Consider the following 7,981-nt stretch of genomic DNA (forward strand, 5'->3'; position numbering starts at 1 on the left):
AGGATTTGTCGTGCAAGGGCACAAGCCTCATGTTAATGTGCATGATGTGGAGTCTCACTTTGGTGAGGAGGAACATGGTAGTAATTTCACAAGTGTCTTGCTTGGTTGATCACAAGTCTTAAAGCAATAAAATAAGATTGTTTTGGTTGTTGTTTATTAATGGTATGAATGTACATTGTTGAGTCTTGAGTTCACCTTTAATAAAATATTAATAAACGTAAAGTGCAACCAGAACAAGCTTCAAAACTCTTGGAACGTATATACCTTGAGTATGAACAATGGGGGGAGTCTTGCCGGAAAGCTCGTACAAGACGTTGTTTCATTTATATTATGCGCAGGAATTCCGTCGGTATGGCCCGACACTCGGTATGGCCCGATTTTATTATTTATTATTTGGTGTATGGTTGGCTCCCATCACCTTTTCCTTTATGGAACTTTCTTTTGGCCCGTTCGAAGCTTATTCTAATTGAATTGTGAGTCAAGAGTCGAGTCTTGTATTCATGATTGGTTGTCATTTATTAATTATATGGCTTTTGCATGATGGTTAGTACTTAGTGAGTGATGCATGTTTTAGTTTCATTCACTCTATCCTTGTAAGTACTCAGCTTTTGCTGACTACGTGCTTTGTGTGTTTTGGTCATGGCCTTTGCCTTAATGACCCTATGATGATCTATCATTTGCACTTGCATTGATGGGGAGTAGAATAATATAGCAGGTTGGTTGATCGGAATCATGTGGCTTGGGATGATCGAGAGAGTTGCATGTTTTCGTATTTTGAACTATTTTATTTTACCTTAATTATGTTTGAAATGGTTGGACTATTTATACTTTGGTTTTTTGGGCCATTATGGTTCCAAATTGTAGGAGGCCTCGATATTTTATTAATTGTGTTTTTAAAAGTTAGTTGACATTAATTTCCGCTGCGTAATTCTGGTAATAGCCTTAACCGTTATCACGGTGGCGGTAATACTTTAGTAATTCCTTTATTTTAAGTTGGAAAATGGTTTTATAAAAGCAAGGAATTATTAGGGTGTTACAAGCAGGGAAAGAGGCGGCGCGCCGGTGGTTCAACGTGGCTGGTGGCGCGACGGAGGTGCATTACTGTGGATGGCGTGTGCAAGAAACAAGAAGAGAAGGGAAGACTGGTTGCGTGTGTTGGAGCAGAAAGAAGGGGGGTTGGCCGCGACTGGGTGGCGCAGCGCGACAAGGGCTGTAGTGAGGTGGTTGCTGCGGCTGGTGGTGGTATTGTGGTGGCTGTCGAGAGAAGCATAGGCAAGAAAATCATAACCATTGATTAAGGAGAGCAAAAGGAAAGAGGGAGAGAAAGAAAGAATGAAGGAGAGCACTACTACAAAATCGGCTTATAGCAACGGCAATAAACCGTTGCCATAGATCAATATACCGTTGTAATAGGCCTATAGCAACGGTTTAAAAACCGTTACCAATAGGGGGCGTTGCTATAAGTCTATACCAACAGTTTCTCGAATTTAGGCAACAGTTATGATAAACCGGCCATAAATAATTATAGTAACGCTTTTTATAGGCAACACTTTAAACCTATGGCAACAGTTATTCAACAACTTAAGCCAACATTTACACATTTCAGGCAAAATTTTTCGTCAAATTAAGGCAACACTTACTAGCTTGTTGTTGGTTAAAGTTTAAAACTAATGCAACGCATTCTTACACTTATGGTAACGCAACCAATTGTATCTATGGCAACACTTTATATCGAGTTTATAGCCACAATTTTAGTTTGATTATGAAAATGGTCACATTTGAATTTATGCCAACACTTTCAATTGAGCTTACGGAATCGCTTTCAATTGGTCTAAAGTTATGTTCTCAAATGGATTTAGTTATCCATATATATGTACTAAATATGAACTATGTATAATAAAATTTTCATAACAAATAAGTTAAAAAATGTATACAATTCAAATAACTTAAATTCATAAGCATAATATCTATTACAATTATCTCAATAATAAATAAATAAAACTCCTACAATCACGGTCCAATAGCTCTATTTTTAAAACATATCGAATATGTATGTACCAGAAGCCATTTAAATCTTCACATATTCAAAGTAGCTTTTAGTTCTTGATCATATGCACCATCCTGCACAACAAACAAATTAATTGTAACACTTTAATAAGAAACTTATTATCAATGAATAAAATCCAAATACGTACGTAAGAAAAAAGAAACTCGACTGAATGACAAAAGATAATTTGTATTTGATTTAAGTTCTGTACTAGTGGTATAATTTAAATTTGGTTTAAGTTGTGTAGTTGGTGCAAGTGATATTAATTAGAAAGGAGGTATGTGTACAAAGAAAAATAAGTAGAAGGAATAGTATAGATTAGAAAACATACCAATAGGAAGTTCATAAGAGCAAGTTCATAAGACTACAACGTATCTTTAGAAATATCAACTTCGTAATCAAGATCCACATAACAAAGATTTTAAAGAGACAACTACGGGGAGGATATTCTTTTGGAGGTGAAGATACTTTGAGCATTCATACTACGGGGATTATGAAACGGGAAAAGAGAACATGACTATTATCCCTGAAACCCAATAAGCCTTGATAGTCACTGCAATTAGGTGGTTTTCGTATGCTATAATTGATAGTGGAATGTTGGTGTTTCTCACTCAGAATCTAAGGTTGCTACCTGTGGAAGATTTTGTACTAGCCTGGAGTGAACTGGAATGTGATGGTGCTGGAAGTTGTAAATTCTGTTTCGGTTCTAGTCTTAAAACATTATAATGATTAGGTTTGAGCCTTTGACTATTGCACTTTGGTTTATGGTTAGAACTGATATGGATAGCCCAGTCGCTCTGGCGTGGATACTAGAAAGTAGAGAGTACAAAGAGTGTGAATACTGATGTAAATTTGGGCTCCAAGTTTTATTGTGAATCAGTGGTTGCATAGAACTGCTATCTAGGCTAAAAACTTGTAACTCTTTCGTAATTTGTATAATACGGAGTATCATTTTAATTTCCCAATCAAAATCACAACTATATGTTATGGAAAATAAGTAAACAAACTATTAAATCAGATCCCTCAAAGCTTCATGACCCAGCCAAAAGCCCAAGACAAAAAAAAAGGAAAATAATTTAAATATGGAAATGAGAAAATACGAACAAGAAGGCAAATATACAAGGTCTGTTGAAGATTCAGAGTGAGTAGAAATGTACCACTTGGAGATAATTTTTAGCAAATGTTCTTGCTCTGGCTCCTTCCTCGGAATATCAGCAGCTATGGGATATACTCGGATAAGTTATAGGAACTTGATCTCCATTGTTAGTGTTCCCTGGTAAATCTTGATATTGGCTCGTCAGTTATGAACCCTGCTTAAGAAGATCAAATTTAGATACAATAGTCGTCCTTGTCTGCACGACCTTTTCCCTCTTCTTTTTCCTTTTATTTCTTGTTTTAGCAGTTAAAAGGAACATAAAAGCCGAGTGAGAAAGCATAACTAGATAAACTGACGCTCAAGACAATACATTACCTTCTCTAGTCTCCACGCACAAATAATTTACACGCGATAGACCAAGAAGCAACTATTAATAAATATTACGGAAACAACTTACATCATTTCCATTAGAGTGAAGATATGTGGGATCCAGTTTAGAATTCTATGTGAAGGCATCTTCATCATCAGATCCTTCTACACTCTCAAAGGAACCTACAACAAGTCTTATATACCAGGTAAAGAGTCTAGAAAAGAAAACACCGAGGACTGAGGGAAAAGAAGAGACAATAATGGGATAATGATATATCTATTGTCAACAAAAAAAACATTAAGACGCCCCTGGAACAAAAGAACAGAAATGGCATTTGAATCTTGTTGCAAAAGGAAAAGAAGATGGAAACAAGTACCTGGTAGATCCAATCAGAGTTATGGCACTGTTAACATTAGATTATTAATCGACCGAGGACTAGTCTATTATCACAATACTACTAAAAAGAACATGTTCTACGTAAAATGAAAAACTAAAGATGGAGAACGAGCAACAAGGAAACATGTCAAAAGTTACAGGGACTCGTGTATGAAGTATCAGTGTCACACACGGATATCAGGGTTACCAACTCGTACAAACTCAAAATCTAGGAAAGTTGGACTTATATATAATAATATGCGAGTTTTAAATTTTTGTGGTGCATGTCAATAGTAATACCTGATTGAACCAAAGAATATGCACACCAATCAAGCCACAACTGCTAGCTCAGCTACCAAGATCTGCCATGTATAAGATACCAATAAATAAATTATGCAACATAATTAAGAAACTGTAACAATACATCTGCAAAAGTTTACCAGTCTGACTTGATGTATCAATGTTAGTATTCTTTTTCCCATAAACAATTGGTTTTGGATAAATCCTTAATAAATATTAAGTTAATCATGGTTACCAGCTATAGCGCATAAGACATCTACACATTGTTAAATTACATTTAAGTGTTAGTACTTCAATAGTCACAACAAATAACTCCTCAAGCATCAAAGTTATCTACTACAGTGCATTTCGACAACTTGTGAAAGTTTATTTTGTAATCTACCATCTGGGGACTAAGCTATAAAACAAGCAGGCTTATGTAGTGTTCTCCATTGCAATGACATTGATACATTTCACAGCAACAATCTGCTATTTTATCCTATGGGAAAAATCCTGAACTGGGAAAAATCATAATGGAATTAAAACTAAGTTTAAGTTTTGAGTAAGAAATTCCCATGACAAACAAAACAGTATAAAAGAACAAACAGATCAACTTAAATCAGAAACTTCTAGGCTACAACTCAATTTCACAAAGAACACAAGAAGATGAACATCTTGTCTACAACCCAATTCAAGAATAAAAAAATGGGGATCCAAGATTCACGCACAGAAAGAAATTTGTCAGGGCGGTATAAAAAATCAGAACTAAGATCATTCAAAATTATCCCATCATACACATGATTAATATTGTTGACTCGATACAAAGTAGTTCTCTGATTAAATCATGCAAAAAGAATCACTTAAAGACTTTATTGACATTATGGACTCAACTTAAAATTCCCTAATTAAATCATACGAAGAATTCATTAGAATCATTCAAAAGAATTTATTGTAATTTGCATCAGCAGTTCAACACGCATCTTAAAACATACGAATTCCCTAATTATAAAAACCCTAATTGAATCCTTAAACCACTCAAAAATCCAATTATAATTGAAAACTTAAACTACATCTTAACCTGTGAAACTTAAGACTAGATATGAAGAGAAAACCATGACCTAACCTTGCTCTTCTCGATAATTTCGAAACTTGTTCTTCTCGCTAATTCTGAAATGCAAATTGCCAACTCTTCTTATTTCCAATTCACAGACCTATTCTCCAATTGTCCTGCTTGAAATAACGAAGATGAAGACATCGAACGTAAGGGGATGACCGGATGAATTAGAACAAAGAATTTGAATGAGAACGAAGAAAATGGATATTTAAGGGTTTGGGAAGAAACTGAATTCTGAAAACATTGAAGGGAAGAGCAATAGTCGCCTTTTAGTTTTCATGTTTTATTTTACAACTTTTAGAAGATTGACCTAAAAAATGTTGCTATAAAAGTTTTTTTAATTCATTCATCCAAAACGGTTGCCATAAGTTTTCTACGGTAACACTTTTCCTAATTCCAAATCTACTTAAAACATTAAATATTTAACTGTTACAATAGCCATACTATAGCAACGCCGGTAAAATTGTTGCAGAAAAGGGCGTTGCTATAAGCCTTTTTTCTTGTAGTGGAGGAGGAAGATGGAGGAGTTACCGGTGGTGGTCGCCGGTGGCTGGTGGTTGACGGCGGCGGGGACAACAACGTGAGGGAGAAAGCCTGGTTCTCGTTCACGTGAATAGGGAAGGGTTAGGCTTCTTTTGTTTTACGTAAAATTGAAGGAGAGAAAAGGAGTAAAGTGTTTGGGTCTTATTATTTGGGCTTTGCCAATTGGGCTAGAATTTGGATTTAGTTTTAGGATTTCAATCCAAAATCGATTAGTATCGTTTTCTAAATTCAATCGATTTTCGTAATTCGATTTCTTTTCAACGTAAAATTCTAAAATTACTTTTGATTTCGTAAATCGTTAAAAATATTCGAAATGTAATAAAATAAATATACTTAAATTATATATTTATTTATACAATTCGTAAATTCTATTTAAATATAACTAACTATACGTTAAAATATATTAATAAAATGTATAAAATTACGGGGGATTACATAGTTTTTTAGATGATAAAAATATTTAATTTTTTTAAGTGGTAAAGTATAATTTATCCTTATTAATATGTGGGATTCATGAATAATCCATAACATGAAATTTTCGTAATTAAATCACTAAGAAAGTTTTTTAAAAAGGTGGAAATAAAAAGAAACGAAAGAAAGTGAACTAAATTAATAAATTTTGAGTTTAAAGGTATATATTGAAATCTATTTATTTACAATTATGTCATGTGATATGTACTATTCCCTCTGTCTCTAATTGTTTGCCAATGCAACAATGAGGACCTCTAGCAATGAGACATTGATTCCGGTCTCATTAAATCCGGATCCGGAAGAACGACACTTTTTTAGGATCGACTTAGGGCAGGAAGCCGAGTGTTCCAGAACAAAGGTGAAATGTCGGTTTTCTTACTCATTTTGATCACAAAATCCAACTCAACAACCAAGATCCAATGAGAATATGCGCGTAGTTCCTGGTCATTGACATGCTAGAACCATCTAGACAAAACCAAGCTAGAATGCCCAAGATAACTCGGAAACACCACCGAAAAGCAAAGTGACAGGAGAACCAATTATGTCATCGAGATTATGGATTTCTTATAGTAAAAAAGAAAAAGGATGTGCCAAGCCCGGTGAAAAAATGAAGAAAAATGGAAAAGATTATGCTCTAAAAGCTTCACACTTTACTCCCTCTGTCCCGGAATAATCGCACCAGTTTGACTTTTTTCACTATTCACATAATTCACTTTGACCCAATCATTTCTAGTATATGAAAACAAATGTTAACATATAATTTATTGTTGGTTTCATCTTTATATATATATATATATATATATATATATATATATATATATATATATATATATATATATATATATATATATATATATATATATATCAAAATATTAATATTTTATAAGTTTTTTATAACATGTAGTTAAAGATATTGGTGGTCAAAGTTGTGCATTGGTAAGCGTGTTCAGTCAAAACGGTGGAAGTATTCCAGGACGGATGGAGTATTAAGATTTGATTGTGTGGAATTGATAAGAGACAAAAATGGTGGGTTAAATGTAGTTTATGTGAGAGGAAAGTAGTGGTCCAATGTACTTATATGGTAATTGATCAATCTTTTAGTGATGATCTAAATTGACAAATGGGGCAAACAAAAAGGGACTGAGGGGTATTCATCAATAACAATTATCGATTTGAAAACACTCGTATCTCTTTACTGAAAGGAGCATAATTAAGTTTAATCGGGAAATCAGAGAAATTCAAAGCGGGAGTAATCATACTGCGGAAGGTTGGGGTTGTGAATCGGGTTTCGGTGTCGGTGTTTTGTTGGGTGGTCATCGGAAGTATCACCCGAGAGAGAGAGATTAAGGGACATGATTAATTTTTAAAGGAAAAGAAAATGGATGAGGGATATGTAGTAAGTTCGGCCCCACCATGGTTCGTGCCGCCAATTCCGGGCGGCCCTTGTGTTTTTAAAAAAATATTGAATTTTTTTTCCTGCCATGTAAAAACGAATGTAATAAAAATAAAAGTTTTGTTTATTATTTCGTTTTTAATTTCGGATATGTAAAAAAGTGTTGCCAAAAAAAAATTGAATAATTACCGAAGTTCATAATTAAAATAATTAATATAGTTTTAAAAAAATAAAATTGTTAGAATTTTTTGTTTAAAAATTGTAGTTTAAAATTGTTATTTGTTTATATATTC

The 7,981-nt window shown here is 33.9% G+C and overlaps 1 long non-coding RNA gene across 3 annotated transcripts; it reads right to left on the bottom strand.

Moving 5' to 3' along the window:
- Positions 1-2,001: 2,001 nt before the first annotated feature.
- On the bottom strand, positions 2,002-5,547 carry LOC130461959 (uncharacterized). Of its 3 annotated transcripts, XR_008922034.1 has the most exons (5): positions 5,291-5,547; positions 4,189-4,250; positions 3,601-3,695; positions 3,205-3,357; positions 2,002-2,121 (listed from the first exon to the last, which is right to left on the bottom strand). It is a non-coding gene; the product is annotated as an uncharacterized lncRNA (long non-coding RNA). The 3 variants fall into 3 exon arrangements; XR_008922033.1 differs by having other exon boundaries at positions 3,601-4,250; XR_008922032.1 differs by having other exon boundaries at positions 3,205-4,250.
- Between the last annotated feature and the right edge of the window lie 2,434 nt (positions 5,548-7,981).

The sequence above is a fragment of the Spinacia oleracea genome, chromosome 5, assembly GCF_020520425.1.
Source record: "Spinacia oleracea cultivar Varoflay chromosome 5, BTI_SOV_V1, whole genome shotgun sequence".
Taxonomy (NCBI): domain Eukaryota; kingdom Viridiplantae; phylum Streptophyta; class Magnoliopsida; order Caryophyllales; family Amaranthaceae; genus Spinacia; species Spinacia oleracea.